Source organism: Thalassophryne amazonica, chromosome 18, assembly GCF_902500255.1.
Source record: "Thalassophryne amazonica chromosome 18, fThaAma1.1, whole genome shotgun sequence".
In the NCBI taxonomy this organism is placed as follows: domain Eukaryota; kingdom Metazoa; phylum Chordata; class Actinopteri; order Batrachoidiformes; family Batrachoididae; genus Thalassophryne; species Thalassophryne amazonica.
Genome location: NC_047120.1, coordinates 65142835 through 65165806, shown reverse-complemented (window position 1 = coordinate 65165806; position 22972 = coordinate 65142835). Strand labels below are relative to the sequence as shown.

At 46.2% G+C, this 22972-nt stretch overlaps 1 protein-coding gene across 5 annotated transcripts in view; it reads right to left on the bottom strand.

Annotated features, from left to right (window-relative positions):
- The window catches only part of rhbdf1b (rhomboid 5 homolog 1b (Drosophila)), a 62257-nt gene extending 40338 nt beyond the window's left edge, over window positions 1-21919 (bottom strand). For 4 of the 5 annotated variants that reach the window (XR_004566514.1, XM_034194103.1, XM_034194104.1 and 1 more), the window contains exon 1: window positions 21712-21919. The gene's annotated coding sequence lies outside the window, so the exon portion shown is untranslated. The remainder of the gene's footprint in view (window positions 1-21711) is intronic. The other variant, XM_034194105.1, reaches the window with a different exon arrangement.
- Window positions 21920-22972: the final 1053 nt, after the last annotated feature.

Below are 22972 nucleotides of genomic sequence, written 5' to 3'. Positions count from 1 at the left end.
TGCAGGCATCACTTCATGAGTAAAATGCATAATATAGATGAGATTTATTGTAATTGTCATTACACAAGTGCAACAACAACGAAATTACATTTACACTCCAAGTACCTCAGACAAGATACAGCAATTAATCCACAATTATTACTTGTTTACCGTAATAATGGCACACATCAGAATTAAAGACAACACATATACATTTGACATTGTTTATGTGCACTAAACTTGAACATTATCATTATAGAATGATAATGTAGATTCTCTGTATAGTCGCTCTTCCATCTAGATCACATTTTGTAATGAAACGTAAAGTACAACAACCAGCAGGGAGCTCCTGCAGCTCTCAGCTATAAATCATTTTGCAATTCGTTAGTCAAGCAGGGGTGGTGGATACGTACTCTTATTTCTAGTGCAGACGGTTCCCGGTTTAAAATCTACCCCTGCCCATTCTCCATATAACACAGAGTTGCATCAGGAAGGCCATTCGGTGTAAAACTTGTGCCAAATCAACATGCGGAGCCACCTCAGAACTGCTGTGGCAACCCTAAACACTCTGGCCTCTGGAAATGGTGTTATTTTGTAGTTAGTTTTTTTGTAGTTTGGCTTAATTTACAATGCTGTCAAGCATGGCTAAGACCCCCATCACCCCTTGGTCACATTAGCTACAAGAGGCAAAGCGACCAGCTGCCGAACACTTTCAAACACAGTGGGTGTTTTACAGCAAAAAGAACCAAATAGTCGCAATGCTGCCAGGTGGGTGGGGCCAAAATAGACAAAAACTCTTATTTTATGCAAATGCTGAGCAATGCGCTGATTGGTTGTTGATTATATTTAGTCATTTATAATAAAGTTATTGTTTAAATTGTACAACATCATTAAAGTTTGAGATATATTAGAATTGTACATTTTTTTTCTCCCTATTATTGGTATCAGTATCGGTCCCTAAGAAATCCATATCGGTCACGTTATAATTTAGGTTAACAGATGTATGTATTCTATATTTAAGGGTATGCTGCTACCAAACAGCTCATAGGAGCGACAAACATGGTTCTTTTGACATTTTGAGGAGACAAAGAGACAGGAACAGGAGCACTTCACCTGATGATGAAACAAAAACGCAAAGTCAGACGCTGAGTTCAGTCCGTAGCTCTTGTTAAGAGTTTTGATTTCTTTGAAGCCACATGTGGAAGCCTGCGCTCATCTTACAGTCACAGAGGACAAACACACCCCGCAAACAGAAACCTTCACCAGAACTATCCACAACCACATCCACTGCTGATGCTGCAGGGGTGGAACTGATAAAACGCACACCAGCCAGCGTGCACACAAACAGACGCCCACGTCAGAGGTGGAAATTCTAACATCCGCTGTTTGTTTTCTAGAGTTGATTTCATGACAGGTAGATTAGGGGCTGTAATCCCCGCGTTGGACACCACATGACATCGGCCTGCTGTCAGGACACCGGCGGTCAAACTTTGTCCTGATTGGACATTGATCCACAAACAAAAGTGTCTTTCCAACTATTTACTTACCCTCAAATCAAAAGACGTGATGCTTCGTTGTTTAGTGTTTTATCATACTGGAGGTTTATGTGACTGACTGACTAAAACCTGACGATATACCATTTTACATAAACTAGGTAGAAAAGGTCGGCGTGGCCTAAACTCAACTTGAGTAGAAGCAGATCTTGTGAGACTGACTCTAAAGCAGAGACACCAAACTGGCAGCCCGGGGGTCTGATAAGGCCCACACACAAGCAGTTTCAGGCCCAACGTATGATTATTATTTATTAATAAACATAAACAACCATAACGATCCTTCTGTATGTTTAATGAGTGTGCACATATAATTTTTTTTTTCCAGTTAGCCGTCCAACCCTGTTATTTTGGCATTTACATATTTGGCATGTCAGAAAATCACTAAGGGCCCTTGGGTAAGGTCCTTAATCCCCTAGTTGTTCCCGGTGTGTAGTGAGCACCTTGTATGGCAGCACCCTGACATCAGGGTGAATGTGAGGCATTATTGTAAAGCACTTTGAGCGTCTGATGCAGATGGAAGAGCGCTATATAAACACAGTCCATTTACCATTTATGCTAATGGCCAATCAGAACACAGCTTTTGATAGCACAATGATTTTGCATGAAAGCAACTCTGCACTTTGGTTTCAGTGCGAGGAAAGATGCCATCAGCTAGTGAGTGTATTTCCACAAAAGCTGTGCAGAAAAAAGTCACAACTAAAGTCCAATAATGCAATCATGTACCCAAAGTAGGGATGGTGCAGCTTTTCAAGGGGCATTATACGAGACAAATGTTCGTTCGATCTGAAGCTGTGCCACGTTTCAACACACTGTAACATCCGCGAGGTTTTGCTGGACGTGACTTTCGCAGAACTGGTAGGAACTGGTAGAACACGATCAATGCATTTCAAGTGCTCATGCTGAAAGGCTGCGCCTCTGAAGATAACAGGGCTTTAGAAACATTTCGCTGTATCCCTGTTGCAGCAATGGCAGAGACAGGTATTGCAGCTTGTAGACCTAACGCAGGGTACACAGAGATAAAAGCATGCACATTTCTGCAGCGTTTCTGTGCAGCGGCGGTGTGTCGGCTGCACCGGCGAGCAGAGGGTAGTAACAGATTCTGTTTACAAAGAGTGACATCTCCTGACATGCAGAGACAGAATCAAACCAAAGCAGCAGGACGTGTCCTGACACTGTTCTAGGATTCTGCTCTTTTCAGCTGAAGGATCCACTCAGTGTGGCTGCATGACAACAAGCTTTAATAGTTTTTACAGGAACAACAGCATGACCTCCACGTCTTCACACACTCCCCCCTGCACGTTGACATTGCTCTTTCCTGTAAATGCGCCTCTAACTTATTCTTAGAAATGTGCACGACACTTTTACTTGTGTTCTGCGGTCTATCAGGACTGCATTTGATGAATCTGCACCAAAACAAATTGCTAAATGCCAAATAGTTTCAATCACATGTCACAATTTGTCAAAACTCAGATTATGTATGCGAGCTTTGCAAAGTGGGAAAGCACTGAGACGCATTTTAACCATATCAAATTAAGGCTGATTTCATCATTTAGATTACTTGGTGATGTTTGAGTAAAATGCATAATTGGCATACAATTTCAGAATAAAGTCTCATTCACTTCAATGTTATTCGTCAAAATGCACATATTCACATAGATCCACTCAAGGAGGCAAATCAACATATTTTGCAGAAATCTGCAGGAAAAGCAACACCTTTGGAAAAGAAAAAGCAGACAAAAAAGCTCATTTCAAGCTACAATTGTATGCAAAAGTTTGGGCACCCCTGATAATTTTCATGACATTTCTTTATAAATCATTGGTTGTCTGCATCAGAAATTTCAGTTTAATATATCATATAGCAGACGAACACACTGATATTTGAGAAGTGAAATGAAGTTTCTAGTATTTACAGAAAGTGTGCAACAATTATTTGAACAAAATTTGGCAGGTGCATAAATTTGGGCACCCTTGTCATTTTATTGATTTTAATACATTTAGCACTAATTATTGGAACACAAAATTGCTTTGGTAAGCTCATTGACCCTTGACCTCCTTACACAGGTGAATCCAATCATGAGAAAGGGTATTTAAGGTGGCTATTTGCAAATGTTTCCCCTCTTTCAGCTCTTCTAATGAGTGGCAACATAGGAGCCTCTAAACAACTCTCAAATTACCTGAAAACAAAGATTGTTCAACATCATGGTTTAGGGGAAGGATACAAAAAGCTATGTCAGAGATTTCAGCGGTCAGTTTCCACTGTGAGGATCATAGTGAGGAAATGGAAGACCACAGGCACAGTACTAGTTAAGGACCGAAGTGGCAGGCCAAGAAAAATCTCAGATAAATGAAGCGAAGGATGGTGAGAACAGTCATAGTCAACCCACAGACCTGCTCCAAAGACCTACAACATGATCTTGTTACAGATAGTGTCTCTGTGCATCGTTCAACTATACAGCGCACTTTGCACAAGGAGATGCTGGATGAGAGATTAATGCAGATGAAGACTTTTTTGCATACATGCCACAAACAGAGTCTGTGAGGTATGCTAAAGCACATTTGGACAAGCCAGCTTCATTTTGGAATAAGGTGCTGTGGACTGATGAAACTAAAATTGAGTTATTTGGACATAACAAGGGGCAGTATGCATGGCTGAAAAAGAACACAGCATTCCAAGAAAAAATGCTTGCTACCTACAGTAAAACTTGGAGGTGGTTCCATCATGCTGTGGGGCTGTGTGGCCAGTGCAGGTACTGGGAATCTTGATAAAGTTGAGGGTCGCATGGATTTCAGTCAATATCAGTAGATTCTTGAGAACAATGATCAAGAATCAGTGACAAAGTTGAAGTTGCGCCGGGGCTGGATCTTTCAACAAGACAACAACCCTAAACACTGTTCAAGATGTACTAAAGCATTCATGCAGAGGAACAAGTACAACATCCTGGAATGGCCATCTCAGTCCCCAGACCTGAATATTATTGAAAATCTGTGGTGTGATTTTAAGCGGGCTGTCCATGCTCGGAAACCAACAAACCCGACTGAACTGTAGATGTTTTGTAAAGAAGAATGGTCCAAAATACCTTCAACCAACGGCCTTGACTGTTTTTGAGTTATCATGCGACCAAAGTGGAGGATTCACTCACTGCATTTTACACGGTGCATGCCTAGGCTTTCCCAAAACCAAGTATGGGCTGCTACCCAGTTACTGACTTTGCTAAACATTTTAGCCTTGCATTTGTGCCATTACACATCTGTGTGTGATGATTAGCGCCACACTGACAACACAACTGCTACAGCACGTCTCTCAAAAAGCTCGGAAAAGCCACCGAGCTACACGCATCCTGACTGTGGTTAAATTTGCACGGCCAGTCACCAGTGTGACTGCAGCCTAACATTTCTGATGTTGAGGAAATGTAACATTAATTTTTCCAACAGATTGTTTTTCAGTTTGCAGTGACATAACAAGGCAGGCTCCTGCTCCCCAAAACTATTCATGATCTGTTCATCCGGAGCAGATGTTAGAGTCGTACCACAGCAGCTCATGTCCTCCTTTTCTATGAGCATGTGTAATCTGCTGCCGCGAGGACTTAAACACAAAATAAATGATGAAACATCTGCCACAGCAGAAGCACAGCAGAAAGATGATGTACAGTCCAAACGAAAAAAAAAAGAGTATTTTTCTCCTTTCCTGGCTAAGAGCTTCAGAACTCCATATTATGGTTGCCTTTGTGATGTCATAAACTGAGACGTGTAAGAATTGAGGTTAAGCAAAGATATGTTAAAAAAAAAGAAAAAAGTTCTGTGTTGCTGTGTTTTGGGTCCTATGTTACACCCTCCACAAGTGTTATTTCTAAGCAGTTTTCATTTGTACGCCCAGCGCCGACGCTGGATAAATGTCTGGGAGTGTACTGGCGTGTATCTGCGCACGCGTAGACATTTTGGCCAGGCGCAGCATCAATGCATCATTATCACGAGGCAACAGACAGCTATTGCACCACGGACCAACAGAAACCTGGTTGATGGACAAGCACAGAGTTTTTCTGATGTATATTTTTTGCAACACACAGATACACTTTACACACACAGACAAAGGCGTGCACACTCTGCACTCAGGGATGCACAACTAAGGCATCAAACTACATCCATCCATCCATCTTCTACCGCTTAGTCCAATTAAGGGTCGCGGGTGGCTGGAGCCTAGCAGTCATAGAGCGCGAGGCGGGGTACACCCAGGACAGGACGCTAGTCTGTCGCAGGGCCACAAATAGACAAACAAACACACCCACACACACACCTACAGACAATTTTAAAGATTCCAATCCACCTAACCCGCATGTCTTTGGATGTGGGAGGAAACCGGAGCACCCGGAGGAAACCCACGCAAACACGGGGAGAACATGCAAACTCCACACAGAAAGGCCACGGGAATTGAACCCACAACCTACTCGCTGTGAGGCAACAGTGCTAACCACTAAGCCACCGTGCTGCCGCATCAAACTACAATGAAACTCAATTGAAAATTAAAACTACAGAACTACTGGAGAAATATAAAACTTTAAGTGTCTCTGGGTTGCAGGTCTGTCTTAAAGGGTGGAGATCAAGTGGACAGAGATGATGGAGGAGGAGGAGCTTGATATGTTGCAGGAACAAAGCGGTCATCTGCTTTAACTCGGGGAGCTTTGGCAGCTGTTCCCGGCAACAATCTGTTTGCACGCTCTAACACTTAGTGCAAAGATCCACTTCTCTGCCAGAAAACCTCTCACTTGAATCCACCATCTAAGCAACAATGCACCAGAAAAATGACAATCTGACTGGTTTAATGTATGTTACATCCAAACAGTGCTCATGATGAATAAATACAACTGCTTTGCACACTACGTCTTACTGTGTAGCGTGTCAATAGCAAAGTGGAGTTGGACACGCCCCAAATGTAATTATACTATGTACTTTAGAGTGTGTGCTGTAGATCATCAGGATAGAGTCAAATGTGTCTGGTTCTACCACCAAACAGGACCACAGATTGGGCACATTTTCTTTTTATACTAATCAGTCGTGTTATTTTTTAAACTAATTTGGGAGGTCCTGCAACTTCAATACAACTTATATACTGGAAAAACGTCATGCATTCATTATTATTATTATTATTATTATTATTATTATTATTATTATTTATATAGGGCTTTCACAGGAATCAAAGCATTATGTTGTGAAAGTGTAGTGACACGGACCCACAACAGGGGGCGCAAATGAACGGCCAATAGATGAGCCAAAAAGTAACAATTTAATGTTGTGAAATGTGCACAACGAACATACAGACAATCTCAGAATATAATTACAGTCAAATTACAAAGGTGACGTGTGGGCAGACGTCTGTCCTGAGAAGAGCCGGAACCACACGATTTCCGCTGCCACAGAACCTGGTAAATACTGGAGCCGCCAAGTCCCGAATTCCCAGGTGATCACCGTCCCCGACTGTCGGATCTGGTACTGCTGGCGAGAACAAAGACAGTCAAGTGTGGGTGTGTGCACACCCAGTAACAACAACGGTGGGAATGCCACCTCCACCTCTCACTCAATATTCTGTAGAGTACCGCAGTGATTCCTCAGGGGAAAAGAGTGCCGTCCTGCACTCACTCAGCTTCCACAGAAAGAGGAACCGGTACTCCTGCAAACACTCACAATATACAGATATATTGCAAAACAAACGGCTGAGGATATTACCTCCAATGAAGTACGATATCTCTGCGATGAGGTGGAGATGACGTCTGGGTTTTATGGAGTGCGATGATGAAGAATGTGTGACAGCTGTCAGGAATTAATGAGTGAAAGCTGTCACTCCTGGCTGTGTCCGTGGCGGCAGCGCCCTCTCGTGCCTGAAGCCCGCACTTTAGGCAGGGCGCCCTTTGGTGGTGGGCCAGCAGTACCTCCTCTTCTGGCGGCCCACACAACAGGACCCCCCCCTCAACGGGCGCCTCCTGGCGCCCGACCAGGCTTGTCCGGGTGTCTGCGGTAGAAATCGGCCAGGAGGGCCGGGTCCAGGATGAAGCTCCTCTTCACCCAGGAGCGTTCTTCGGGTCCATACCCCTCCCAGTCCACCAAATACTGGAACCCCCGGCCCATTCGACGGACGTCCAGGAGCCGGCGCACTGTCCAAGCCGGCTCCCCGTCAATGATCCAGGCAGGAGGCGGCGCCGGACCGGGAGCACAGAGGGGTGAGGTGTGGTAAGGCTTGAGTCTGGACACATGAAAAACCACGTGGATGAAGCTGGGAGTTGGAGCTTCACTGCGGCAGGACTGAGGATTTTGAGGATCTTGAAAGGTCCAATGTAACGGTCCTTCAACTTGGGGGAGTCCACTTGGAGGGGGATGTTCTTCGTGGACAGCCACACCTCCTGCCCGGGCTGGTAAGCAGGGGCCGGGGATCGCCGGCGGTCCGCATGGGTCTTCGCCCTCGTCCGGGCCTTCAACAAGGCAGAACGGGCGGAGCGCCACACCCGACGGCACTTCCGCAGGTGGGCCTGGACCGAGGGCACACCGACCTCTCCCTCCACCACGGGAAACAATGGGGGCTGATACCCCAAACACACCTCAAACGGGGAGAGGCCGGTGGCAGAGGACACCTGGCTGTTATGCGCATACTCGATCCAGGCCAGATGTTCACTCCAGGCCGTCGGGTGTGCGGATGTTACGCAGCGCAGGACTTGCTCCAACTCCTGATTGGCCCGTTCTGCCTGTCCATTGGTCTGCGGGTGATACCCGGACGAGAGGCTCACAGTGGCCCCCAGTTCCCGGCAGAAGCTCCTCCAGACGTGTGAGGAGAACTGGGGACCACGATCAGAGACGATGTTGGTGGGTATCCCATGCAGACGGACGACGTGGTGGACCAGGAGGTCTGCTGTCTCCTGGGCTGTTGGGAGCTTCGGGAGGGCCACGAAGTGGGCCACCTTGGAGAATCGGTCCACTATCGTGAAGATGGTGGTGTTGCCCTGGGACGGCGGGAGGCCCGTGACGAAATCCAGGCCGATATGGGACCAGGGGCGATGAGGCACAGGAAGTGGCTGGAGAAGCCCTTGGGACCTCTTGTGGTCAGCCTTGCCCCTGGCACAGGTGGTGCAGGCCTGGATGTACTCCCGGACGTCGGCCTCCATAGACGCCCACCAGAAGCGCTGCCGGACAACTGCCACGGTCCTTCGCACCCCTGGATGACAGGAGAGCTGGGAACCGTGACAGAAGTCCAAGACTGCAGCTCTGGCCTCTGGTGGGACGTATAAACGGTTCTTCGGACCGGTTCCGGGGTCCGGGCTCCGTGCCAGGGCCTCCCGGACGGTCTTCTCCACGTCCAAGGTGAGGGTGGCACCGGTGAGGGTGGCACCGGTGGATCCGACAGCACCGTTTTGACTTCGTCTTCGTGTACCCGGGACAAGGCATCCGATCTCTGGTTCTTGGTCCCGGGGCGATAGGTGATCCGGAAGTCAAAACGTCCGAAGAACAGTGACCAGCGGGCTTGCCTGGGGTTCAGCCGCTTGGTGGTCCTGATATACTCCAGGTTCCGATGGTCAGTGAAAACCGTGAATGGCACAGACGCTCCCTCCAACAGGTGTCTCCACTTCTCAAGAGCCTCTTTCACTGCAAGGAGTTCTCGATTGCCGACATCATAGTTCCGTTCAGCTGGGGTCAACCTGCGAGAAAAGTAGGCACACGGGTGAAGAACCTTATCGGTCTCTCCGCTCTGGGATAGCACGGCTCCTATCCCTGAGTCAGAGGCATCCACTTCAACCACGAACTGGCGGCTAGGGTCGGGCTGCACCAAAACTGGCGCAGTAAAGAACCGTCGTTTCAACTCCTTGAACACGGCTTCGCACCGATCCGACCAGGTGAAGGGGACTTTTGGAGAGGTCAGGGCTGTCAGGGGGCTAACTACCTGACTGTAGCCCTTAATGAACCTCCTATAGAAATTAGCGAAGCTGAGAAACTGTTGCAGCTTCCTACGGCTTGTTGGTTGGGGCCAATCTCTCACCGCCGCAACCTTGGCCGGATCAGGGGTGACGGAGTTAGAGGAGATGATAAACCCCAGGAAGGACAAAGACGTGCGGTGAAACTCGCACTTCTCGCCCTTCACAAACAGTCGGTTCTCTAATAACCGCTGCAGGACCTGATGTACATGCTGGACATGGGTCTCAGGATCCGGAGAAAAGATGAGAATATCGTCCAGATATACGAAGACAAATCGGTGCAGGAAGTCCCGCAAGACGTCGTTAACCAAGGCTTGGAACGTCGCGGGGGCGTTGGTGAGGCCGAACGGCATGACCAGGTACTCAAAGTGACCTAACGGGGTGTTAAATGCCGTCTTCCATTCGTCTCCCTTCCGGATCCGAACCAGGTGATACGCATTTCTAAGATCCAGCTTAGTAAAGATTTTGGCTCCATGCAGGGGGGTGAACATGGAATCCAACAATGGCAACGGGTATCGGTTGCGAACCGTAATCTCATTCAGCCCCCTGTAATCAATGCATGGACGGAGTCCGCCATCTTTCTTGCCCACAAAAAAGAAACCTGCCCCCATCGGGAAGGTGGAGTTCCGGATCAGCCCGGCAGCTAATGAGTCCCGGATGTAGGTCTCCATTGATTCGCGCTCAGGTCATGAGAGGTTGTACAGCCTGCTGGACGGGAACTCAGCGCCTGGAACCAAATCAATGGCACAATCGTACGGATGGTGCGGGGGAAGGGTGCGTGCCAGATCCTTGCTGAAGACGTCAGCAAGATCGTGGTACTCAACCGGCACTGCCGTCAGATTGGGAGGGACTTTGACCTCCTCCTTAGCCTGTAAACCGGGAAGAACCGAGGATCCTAAACACACCCGATGGCAGGTTTCGCTCCACTGAACCACCACCCCAGACGGCCAATCAATCTGGGGATTGTGCTTCAACATCCATGGGAAGCCCAAAATCACGCGGGAGGTAGAAGGAGTTACAAAAAACTCAATCTCCTCCCGATGGTTTCCAGACACCACCAGAGTTACTGGTTATGTCTTGTGTGTGATTAAAGGGAGGAGGGTGCCATCTAGTGCCCGCACCTGCACTGGCGAAGGAAGCACCACCAGAGGGAGCCCTACCTCCCTTGCCCATCTGCTGTCTAGCAGATTCCCTTCTGACCCCGTGTCCACCAGTGCTGGGGCTTGAAGGGTTAAATCCCCGCTCAGGATTGTAACTGGGAGTCGTGTGGCAATCTGTGTGTGTCTCACGTGAATGTTTTGACCCCCCCTTAGCCCAGTCTCTGAGGGCGGTTGTTGTTGTGGCCGTTTGGGGCAGTTTTTCTGTGTGTGCTCCTTTGAGCTGCAGAGAAAACACTCCCCGCGGATCAGCCTCCTCATTTTGGCCCTGTTCATTTCCCTAACAACGTCAGCAGGGGGAGCTGTTGCCCCACAGAGCGCTGCGGCTGTGGAGCGTGGGGAGGGCGGCCCCTTTTCGAACCCGGAAGGGAGAGGGGCGGCGCGTATCCGGTCACGTCCTTCGCCTCACTCCCGACGGCGTTCCTCCAGCCGATTGTCTAACCGTATAACGAGATCGATAAGCCCATCTAAATCCCGCGGTTCCTCCTTAGCTACCAGCTGCTCCTTCAGGACCAACGACAGTCCGTTTATGAAGGCGGCGCGGAGCGCAACGTTATTCCAGCCGGACCTCGCAGCCGCGATGCGGAAGTTGACTGCATAAGCGGCTGCGCTCTCGCGTCATTGACAGCAGCACGGTTGAAGCGGTCTCTCCTCTGTTAGGGTGATCAAACACTGTTCTGAACTCCCTCACAAACCCAGTGTATGCTGATAACAACCGTGAGTTCGGTTCCCAGAGCGCCGTAGCCCAGGCGTGTGCCTTACCCCGAAGCAGAGCAATCACATAAGCTATTTTACTAGCATCTGACGCGTACATGACGGGACGTTGTGCGAAGACGAGCGAACACTGCATGAGAAAGTCCGCGCACGTCTCCACACAACCTCCGTACGGCTCAGGAGGGCTTATGTATGCTTCAGGGGATGGTGGGAGGGGTTGTTGAACCACCACTGGAACGTTCATATCCTGCACAGGGTCGGCAGGAGGAGGAGCTGCAGCAGCGCCCTGAGCGCTTGCCGCCATCTGCGCGGAGAGAGCCTCCACCCTGCGGTTCAGGAGGATATTTTGCTCGGTCATTTGATCCAACCGAGCCATAAAGGCGGTGAGAATGTGCTGCAGCTCACCAATCACGCCTCCTGCAGACGCCTGCGCTCCCTGCTCTCCCATTGGTCGTTCAACAGCTGGGTGACGCCCCTCGGAGTCCATGACGCTGGCCGAGATATCCTGTTGTGAAAGTGTAGTGACACGGACCCACAACAGGGGGCGCAAATGAACGGCCAATAGATGAGCCAAAAAGTAACAATTTAATGTTGTGAAATGTGCACAACGAACATACAGACAATCCCAGAATATAATTACAGTCAAATTACAAAGGTGACGTGTGGGCAGGCTCGAGGATAGAAGACGTCTGTCCTGAGAAGAGCCGGAACCACACGATTTCCGCCGCCACAGAACCTGGTAAATACTGGAGCCGCCAAGTCCCGAATTCCCAGGTGATCACCGTCCCCGACTGTCTGATCTGGTACTGCTGGCGAGAACAAAGACAGTCAAGTGTGGGTGTGTGCACACCCAGTAACAACAACGGTGGGAATGCCACCTCCACCTCTCACTCAATATTCTGTAGAGTACCGCAGTGATTCCTCAGGGGAAAAGAGTGCCGTCCTGCACTCACTCAGCTTCCACAGAAAGAGGAACCGGTACTCCTGCAAACACTCACAATATACAGATATATTGCAAAACAAACGGCTGAGGATATTACCTCCAATGAAGTACGATATCTCGGCGATGAGGTGGAGATGACGTCTGGGTTTTATGGAGTGCGATGATGAAGAATGTGTGACAGCTGTCAGGAATTAATGAGTGACAGCTGTCACTCCCGGCTGTGTCCGTGGCGGCAGCGCCCTCTCGTGCCTGAAGCCCGCACTTCAGGCAGGGCGCCCTTTGGTGGTGGGCCAGCAGTACCTCCTCTTCTGGCGGCCCACACAACACATTAACCAAAATAACTCAAAAGAGTACGCCAAAAAACAAAAAAGTATACTACAATAATTCCCCAAAACCCCAAATTAAAGTGCTGATTAAAAAAAAAAAATCAAATGGACTCACATTTTTGTTGTAGTGTTTCCAACTCTACAGGCCAGTAATCAATGTACATCATACGTCACATAACATCAAATATGCTGTACATCACGTGTACGTATTTGTCCATCTTGCTTATTTTGGAATTTAATAGACCTTGTGGTACGCACCACAAGCAGAGGGCTTCCTGCATAAAGCCACTGTTCATGTCTCCGTCCGTGTCCATCTGATGATTTCTTTTGTCCAAACTGCTTCAGATAACATGCAATATGTTGTCCAGTGCACATTTATTTGTTCAACTTGTTCTCCTTTTTTGTAATTTCATGGTCATTATTTGAAGTAACAGCACAGGCTGTGGTGTGCAGGGGTGGTGGCCAAGTGGTTAATGCGCTTGGTTCAAATCCCACCCCTGCCACATTTCTCCATGTAATGTGGAGTTGCGCCAGGAAGGGCATCTGGCGTAAAACTTGTGCCAATTCAACATGCAGATCCACCTTGGATTTGCTGTGGCGACCCCAAGTGCAAACAAGGGAGCAGCCGAAGGGACTTACTTTAGCACAGGCTGTGGTGTGCACATGTGTACACTGATTTCCTGTCTGTTGTTAAACTCACCCACTCTGTTAAAAAGTGAAATCCACGTGTGATTTACACTCCTGAAAATACAATTTTTTTTCAAAGGAAGTGGGAAATGAATTTATTCACAGATGCATGTTTGGGGTTTACGAGTTGTTTGTCTTAATGGGAGATGGAGACAAAGAGAGCGACTCAGCTGACACTCAACTGACTCTGCTTTGTCAGCTATATGGTGACAGGAAAGTCACATCACAATAAGCCTCTCGTCAAGTGCGGCCTCAGCCTGGAGACATGAATAGGACGTCTCAGCAGCCATCCGTCCTCCCACCAGCCCTCCTTCCTGCCGTCTCTGGATGCCGCCAGCAGCCCCATGCTGGCAACTCCAACACAAGAGCCTCCTCTGTCAACCCGCCTTGTATGAAACGCTAATGGTAATTGCCCACAGATGCCACATTAGGGTCGGATGGCAGGGCTGAGTGGCTTTGAAAAGAATATTTAAGAGGTCAAAATGACGGTAGTGATGAAACAGAGAGGATCTTCACAGGGACGTCTCATGTTCCTCAGGAGAACTTTGGCTGACTGACAACACTGTCATCAAACAGACACTGAAGAAGATTTAGGAGACCGCAATATGCCACATAATAAGTACATTAAAATTCATTTCAGGACCTTTTTGACCAGCGGTTTGCTATTCAGTCCCAGCAAAAGAAGCTTTGTTCCAGCTGCAAACCACATTTACGAGGTCTGTGATATAAAAAGCGGTCCTTTTTATTTTTTTCAAAAAATAAATGGATTTGATTCATATGTTTTTAGGTCAGATAAGCTTGAACCCTCATGCGCATGCGTGAGTTTTGTCATGCCTGTCGGTGACGTCATTCGCCTGTGGGCAGGCTTTGAGTGAGGTGTGGACTCCCCCTCCCGTCGGAATCTCTTTGTCTGAGATGCTGCAGGGAGACGGCGCGCGTTGCTTTATCAAATTTTTTCAGGACCTGTGAGGGATATCCGTGTGGACACTATTCGAGAAATTCAGCTGGTTTTCGGTGTAAAGTTTAACGGCTGATGAGAGATTGTGTAGTTTTTTCGCTTTAAGCACAGCCCACAAAGCGGATCGGTGCGGCGCGGTCGGAGGTGGCGTCCGTCTGGCTGTTTCGAGCTGAAAACATCCTAATTTAAAGCTCTGTTCACCCAGGACGTCGTCAGAGAACAGAGAAGTTTCAGAAGAAGCCGACATCAGGAGTTTACCCGGACATTCCACTGTTAAAGCAGATTTTGTAATGAAAGAACGTGCGGACGAATTTGCTGAGTCGTTTCCGTGACGACGTGGCAAATCTGTGTGCGCCGCGACATGAAAAACACCTCCGTGCTGAAAACCATTTGTAAAATTCAGGTGGCTTTTGATGGCTTTCAACAAGTGAGTATCTGAGAAATTGTTTAACAGCTTGGGCATGTTCCAACTTGTCCGTTAAGGTTTCCAACGGAGGTGTTTTTCCTGTGGCGACCCCCTGCGGTCGGGTCCGACCCGACATGCGAATCTGCCCGCACGTTCTTTCATTACAAAATCTCCTTTAACAGTGGAATGTCTGGATAAACTCCTGATCCCGAATTCTTCTGAAAGTTCTCTGTTATCTCACGAAATTAGGAAGTTTTCAGCTTGAAACAGCGAGACGACGCCGCCTCGGAGCGCAGATCAGCGTCAGGCGCCGTGGGCCGTCCTTACGGCAACAGTAAAACTCCAAAATCTCTCATCAGCCGTTAAAATTTTCACAGAAAACCAGCTGAATTTATCAAATGGTGTCCACTCAGTTGTGCCTTATAGGTTTTGAAAAAAATTTTATCAAATAAAGCAGCAGTCTCTGAGCCATTCCTAAACAATGAAAAAATGACGAGAGGGTGGGCCACTCCTCACTCAAAGACTGCCCACAGGCGAATGACGTAACCGACAGGTGTGAAAAAACTCTCACATGCCCACGAGGGTTCAAGCATGTCTGATGTAATCACACGTGATTCAAATCCATATAGTTTTTGAAAAAAATAATAAGGTCCGTTACTTTTCTCACAGACCTCGTAACTGACGTACAAAAGAAAGTCTGCACTTTAAATAAATCGACTGTGATCAATAATCAAAGTGCTCTCAAGTCAGCTGACTGTCAGTCAGTGATACGATGGGTTCGGAAAACAGAGAAAAAGAAAGTGAGCACGATCAGCGTGTGAGATGAATAAAGAGAGGATTTAAAAAAAAAAAACCCTGTCCAGATTGATGAGGATCACAAAAAAACTTGATTATTTCATTTTTTTAGGAAATGAAACAAAGCAAATTTTGAAAAAAAAAAATCCACACATTTGCCAGTTTGGAAGAAATCAGAATTTGGCTTTTGTTTAACATAATTTTGAAATAAATGCACTGAAAGAATGATAAAACAAGTAAATTGCCTCAACTGGTAACACTGAAATTGTTTACATTTGTCCAAATTATGTTAACAACTTGGTGTAAATATTACTTGGCTCAACATAAGTAATTTAAGTGTTACCAGTGGAAGCACTTTATTAAGTTGGTCCAACAAGTCCTTTTTTTTCAGTGTTAAAATGAAACCTTGATATAATTCCAACGCCACACTCTACAGTATCAAATCCAGGCATTAATAATTACATTATATTTTTGTGTTGAATAAACTTAACATTTTCAAGTACATTGCACTTATTTCTAATCAGTTTTGCCACAGTTTCTTTGAAAAGTTACTTTATTATTTACTTTTTGCGGTTACATGTTACAGTTACTTCATTAGCAGCTGCGGACAACTAGTTGTCAGCTGCTGAATGTAACTAATAAAGTAACTAGTAATCTAACTTGGTTATTTTTAAGATAGAGTACTCAGAACTACTGAGTAATCAGAACTTCAAATCAGAACTATTACTTACTTTTGCTGATTACTCAGTCTTAAGAGTAACCAAGTTAGATTACTACTTACCTTATTACCGGTAGTTACATTACTTATTACTTACAAGTTGTCAGGAGCTGCTAATGAAGTAACTGTATAAAGTAACTAAAAAAGTAACTAAGAAAGTAACTTTCAAAGTAACTGTGGCAACACATTCCACAAAAAGGTTTTTTACACTCCCATGAATGGTTTTTCAGACAACTTTACAAAGCCTTATTTTGGAAAAACTGCAATGGAAATGCTTTTTTTCCATTATTATAGGTCACATAATGTACGGAAAGAGTCATGACATTCTAAAATATATGACGCGGCCCGTCTGGAGTAAGAGATGAGCATTATGGCAATACTGGATTTAAAAGAACAAAAAATTAAACTGAAATATTTAGCGGGACTTACGCTTCCATCGCCATGACTACTAGAATCAGTTCCTACGAGAGCCTACGTCATGAACGCGAGAGGACAAAACTCTGCAGTCGCATTCCATCACTCGGTGGAAACGCTGTCATTTCGTTGTATCATATTTTGTCAACATTCTGCAAATATCGCTGAATTTTTTTTGCAAAAAAATCTATCATGGAAACCCAGCTACTTTTTGTTGCCCGTGGACTTCAATCCAGCTTCCATTTATGGACCTTCAAAGGACATAAACTAGCAACGTCTGATTATGACGGTGGACTAATTTGAGTTAACTAAACTTAAACAGTTTGAGTTAATCGGCTTCTTCGGAAAGTTTGAGTTGGACTAAATTTTCAGGTTTTACAGTGTAGTGACAGAAAAAAAAGCATATGTGCACGCGTGTGTGCGCACACTGGATCTAGTTTTGGTGGGACTGAGAAAATGCTGAAGGGCTTCTGGAAAACTAAACCAGTTTTCTACCCAGTTGCACTTCTGAGCCCATCAGCAGAGAAATAAACCTGCTTTTGACACTGCTGCTGTTCAAACCTGTTCCAACAGGCCTCACAACGGCTCCCTCTGCCTGCCAGGGTCGAGAGACGCAGACTGAAACAGACAGACAGAGAGAGAGACAGAAAGACAGAGAGACGGAGAAAAAGCCACTGTGCATAAAAATGCCAACCGCATTTATCTAAACAGTGACGCTTTGCACCAAATTCAAACGTGGCGTCAGTTTCCTGCTTCCAGCCAACAAGACAATTTCCTCTGTGTATGTGTGTGCGCGCATGCGGGCACGTGTGTGTGTGTGTGTGTGTGTGTCATGCTGAAGCACAACTTGTCCTTAAAGATCACACATCAGCTGTGCTGGACTACATCAACTTCTGTGCTGATTGTGTGACTGAGACAAAAACTGTTAAAGTGCTGCCTAGTCAAAAGCCGCGGTTCAACAGAGAACTAGCCGCCCTGCTCAGAGCACGTGACACCGCTTTTAGTTCAGGGGATCAGCTGGCCTACAAGAGGGCAAGAAGCAACCTGAGGAGGGGCATCAGAGAGGCCAAGCGCAGATACCAGCAACACATTAAGGAGCAGCTCAACACCATCAACTCCAGATGCATGTTGCAGGGAATAAAAGCTCTCACTGGTTATAAAGACAGCACTGTAACCACACCCTTCACAGGCAGCACCCACCCAGACACACTGAACCACTTCTTTGCTCGCTTTGACCAACGGAGCAGCGACCCTGGAGACACCCCCCACCTACACTGACAGCGGAGGACAGCCCCATCAAGCTGGACCAGAACCAGGTCAGAAAAACCCTGCGCCGAATCAACGTGAGGAAAGCTCCTGGTCCAGATGGGGTCTCTGGAAGAATCCTTAAGGACTGTGCAGACCAACTAGCAAAAGTCACTACCATCTTTAACCTCTCACTTGAACAGTCTGTGATCCCCACCTGTCTCAAAATAGCTACCATCATCCCAGCACCCAAGAAAAACACAGTGAGCTGCCTAAATGACTTCCGCCCGGTTGCTCTAACCCCTATTATCATGAACTGTTTTGAGAAACTCATGATCCCTCACATTAGAGCCGTCATCCCTGCTGACCTAGACCAACACCAGTTTGCTTACCTAGCAAACAGGTCAACAGAAGATGCTGTGATCACAACTCTCCACACAGCCCTTACTCACCTGGACCATAAGAACACATATGTAAGGATGCTATTCGTGGACTTCGGTTCTGCCTGCAATACAGTTATACCCTTTAAACTGGTTGAAAAACTGAGCAACCGGGACCTGAGCAGCTCACTGTGTGTATGGATCCTGCAGTTTCCCCACTCACCCCGGTCACCTCTTTTTCTCCCACCTCCCCTCAGGAAAAAGATACCGGTCTATGAAGTCCCATACCAACAGACTGAAAAACAGCTTTTACCCTTAGGCAGTGAAAGCCATCACCCCATCCCCAATCCCCATGACATCCAACCATCGCCATCATCACTGCCATCTACCATCCAACGTCCCACCTCATAAACCATCAGACACCTCCCTATTTCTCTAAAATTCGCACAAGCCACTTTTCAGCTCTATGCAATTGGACTTTTGTTTTATTAGCTATTTTTAAAAGTACTTGTTATTCATATTTTTAATATGTTTACTTTCTTTGCTGCCACAGAGGAGAGGATGCTAAACTACATTTCACTGTATGAACTTTGTTTTTATAGTGATAAAGATATTGATATTGATGAAGTATCCAAAGGTTTCTGAGTTATAATATAGGCTGTCAAAAAGTCAAAATTTATTGCAAAATGAAAATGATTTTGGGCCCAAAATTATAACTGTTTTGTTTGTTTGTTTGTTTGTTTTTTCTAGTTACCTGACCAACCTTTTTTGTTTTGGGACCGACCGTAATGATCAATCAACTAGCACAACAATTCTGCATGAAAGAGCACTTCTGTTGGTTTTGCCACGTGTACAGATGCCGTCGATGAGTGAGCGACTTTTTTGCACAAGTGGTGCGGAAAATAATCGCAATTAATGTCCAAAAAATGCGATTGTTTCCCCAAAGTAAGGACGGTGCAGCCTTGCGCGGGGCGTTATACCACGAGACGTGTACGCACTGTAACATCGGTGAGGCGTCGTTGGACGTGACGGTTGCAGTACAGGTGGAATTTGGAGTAAAACTCTCACGTTTCATTGTCTGACAGTAAACCTTCTGACACATGCAAGGAAACGATTGATGTGTTTCAAGTACTCAAAGAAGAAAACATAGAGGTGTGTGTACACTTTAGAAACACCTAAAGTTTGAAGGAAGGGAGTCAGAATTAAAAAACAAAATTAACTAATCAGATGGTTGCGGATACAAGCGATGGAAATGAGGTTCCGAGAGGGACTCTGAGTAGAGCCGCTGCTTCTTCACATCGAAAGGAACCAGCTGAGGATGCCCCCTGGTGGTCTCCCCAGGGAGGTCTTCCAGGCATGCCCAGCTGGGAGGAGACCCCAGGGAAGACCCAGGACAAACTGGGGGGATTATATTTCCCATCTGGTGTGGACACACCTTGGGATCCACCAGGAAGAGTTAGAGGGCTTGGCGGAGGATAGGGACATATGGGATGAGCTGCTTGGTCTGCTGCCACTGCGACCTGGACCCGGATAAGTGGCAGAAGATGAAATAATAAAACAAATCAGGTAGCTGAAACTTGTCGCATGTATAAAACAAAATAAAATAAAATAAAACAGTAAAATAAACATTTTGGACAATTTTTTTTCCAAGGTGTAATATTGGGGGGGGGGGGGGGGGGGGGGGGGCTTACAGATCTTTTCTAAGCTGTTGTGTATCTTTAGTTTGCTCACCTGGGTTCTGGGTTGTGGTCTGGAATCAGGCCATGAACACCCTGTAGGATGTTCAGTGAATGTGTAATTACTTTGTATCTACCACCAAAGTTCCTTTTGGAACTGTCTTATTTTTTTTTTAAATGCCATATAAAATATTCTCCTATCAAATGATCTAGCAAAGATAAATTAAAGTTGAGTCGTGTCACAGGGTCCTGCTTGTCACAAGGTCAAACTCTGGCCACTAATCCGGTTTGTCTGAGTCGGAAATCTGCCCGGCTGTCATTGGAGTGAGTGTGTGTGTATGTGTGAGTGTGTGTGTGTGCTGCTGTCTTTTGGCTTAAAAAGTCGCCTTCCTACCATTTTTCCAAACAGGAAGCCAAAACAAATCCTTGATGACACGGGTCAGTAGTTTAATTGTCTCTCTGGGGTTTCTGCACAGCCAGCAGCTCCACGTCTTCCCTTCATCTCCACAACCACAGCTCTGCGGTTCTGTGAAATCCATTCATCACCGTAAACCCTCTCCGTGCACGTGGAGGAATAATTCTCCTGTGCTGCTTCACCACATTAGGGTCAAAAAGAGATTTTACTGAACACAATTACCTTCTGTCATCCTAAACCGTCAGAAAACATCGTGTCTCGGCATCTGCACCACTGGAGTCCATCAACAGTTTTACTTTATCCACACCCGTGGGGTAAAATAATGAGGACCAATAATCTGACATGCATATTAATTACACTATATTTAATTCATTAAAATTAAAGGTCAATTCTGTTAAAATAAAATAAAAAACAGTCACAATCTACCTAATCTGTAATTGCATGTTCGCAGTAATAGTGCTATGTGACTCCCAGCATGCAATACCATGCAGAGTCAGTGTGCAACATATGATTTCACCAGTAGGTGTCAGTAGTTTCTCACGAGGGTTCACATAATTAAGCTTTTGGTGATGTAATTGCCTGAGAGGCTTGCTGAAGTGTCAAAGCTCACTACCAATACTCTATTTGTTGCATATTGTTTGTAAATCTCAAATATTTGCACCAAACTGCATTTTCTGGGAGAAGCTACGATTTCGCACTCCATCGGCGATTTCGTAAGTGTGCAAATGTGCGTGTTTTCTGTCTCTGTACCAGTGGTGGAGAGTCCTGAACATTGTTGCAGAGTTCTCTAGTGACAATGAAGTGAAAATAAAAAAAATTGAGCAATTTAAGCAAAAAAAAAATTTGCACTCGTCCGACTTGGACAACGTAATAGCATATCCCTGCTGTCCAAACAAGTTATAGCCCATGTACGTTACGATTGCTGCTAAAATTCAAAGAATTCCGCAAGTGACGACCATAATCAAAAAACATATGTATTAGTAAGTTCAAACATTTACATTCTAATAACATGTTTTGAGTACATAATCTTGAAAAATTTAGATAATCACTCACTCATATTCAACTGCTTATCCGGGAATGAAGTAATCAGTGACTTTATTTATTCATTTAGTTCTGTTAGCCAATCCTGACTTAACAACAACTTCATAAATGTAATTCACACCTGAATGTACTCAATCAAATTTATTTAAGAAACAAAATTCAATTCAGGTCACTTCAGCCGGAAATGTGAACGCAGCCACAGAACATACAGATTCTAATCTACACTGAAACGCGACTGAGGACGCCTGAAGGTGGTGTTTGGATCTTAAAGGGTTTCGGCGTCAGTCCAGATGTTTAGCCGGTGCGCGACCGCCGTGAGAGCGTCACGGCTCGGTGTGAGAAGCTGCCCGCTTACCGTGCACTGAGTGCGGTCTCTGCAGCTCCAAGCACCGGACGGGGAGTCACGCCGCGAGCTCCCGCTGATGCGGATCTTATTTACGGCGGCTTTCACGTCCCATGTGTGCGGAAACAACTTCGAACCGAAGCAGGACCTGCTGGGCTGCGTGCCCGCTGAACGGCGGCTCCTCTCGGCCGTCTCTACGTTTGTACCCGCTGCCGCCGCTGGATGTCAGCGTACCCAGCGAACACCGCCTCCTACAGGTGATACCCTGGAACAGCAGGCCGAGCAGGTCCTCGACATTAGAGGTGGGCGATACCGGGAATTTTGGTATTGATCCGATACCAAGTAAATACAGGCCCAGTATCACTGATATCGATACTGATACCGATACTTTTTTTAAATTTAAGCTTCATAGATCCAAAGTACCCACAAGACCTTGGCTAGAATTTCGCCAAACATTGTACGTGACAACATAATACTTTATTATCACAATCAACATTTTTGTTTAAAAAAAATCACTCAACACAACTTAAAACAAAATCTCCCGAAGTATAGGGCTGACAAACCACAATAGAGGGTTTTCATGTGACGTATCTGTCACGTCATTTTGTGTCCTGTGGCCATTCTGGATTACCACGCGGTGGTCACTGTGATACGCTACATGCATTTGGCGAACAATTGCAGAAGTTTCAATGTCGGTGTGAAGAAGCCTCACGGCACCGTGGCGCTGAGAGAGATCCACCGCTAACAGAAATCCACTGCTACCAGAATTTTATTTTATTTTATTCAGCCATAAAATTATATAAGAATACATAAAAATACCGCTGAGGATAACACAGGAACGCTTCCAATATGGATGCTTATTTACATTGTGGTCCTTGAGCACTGAGCTGCTGATCCGCAAGCTGCCGTTCTAGCGCCTGGTGAGAGAAATCACTCAGGACTTCAAGACGACCTCCGCTTTCAGAGCTCCGCTGTGATGCTCTGCAGGAGGCCGGCGAGGCTGACCTGGTCGGCAGCTTCCTAGTTCACAATATTGCACTGTGACACTGTCAGCCAGTTCGTTACATCACCACTAAATTCACTATCCGGTATAAGATATGGATCCACTGAACCAACTGCTACACATCTATCACGATAAATAGCTTTATCTCGAGGATTTAAAGCGTCGTAATAACCGGACATTCTCTCCAATTTTCTATCACGCGTCAGCCTGCTTGTAATCCAGAATGGAGACGACAACTGTCCTGCAGCAAATCGGTCACGTGATTGAAAA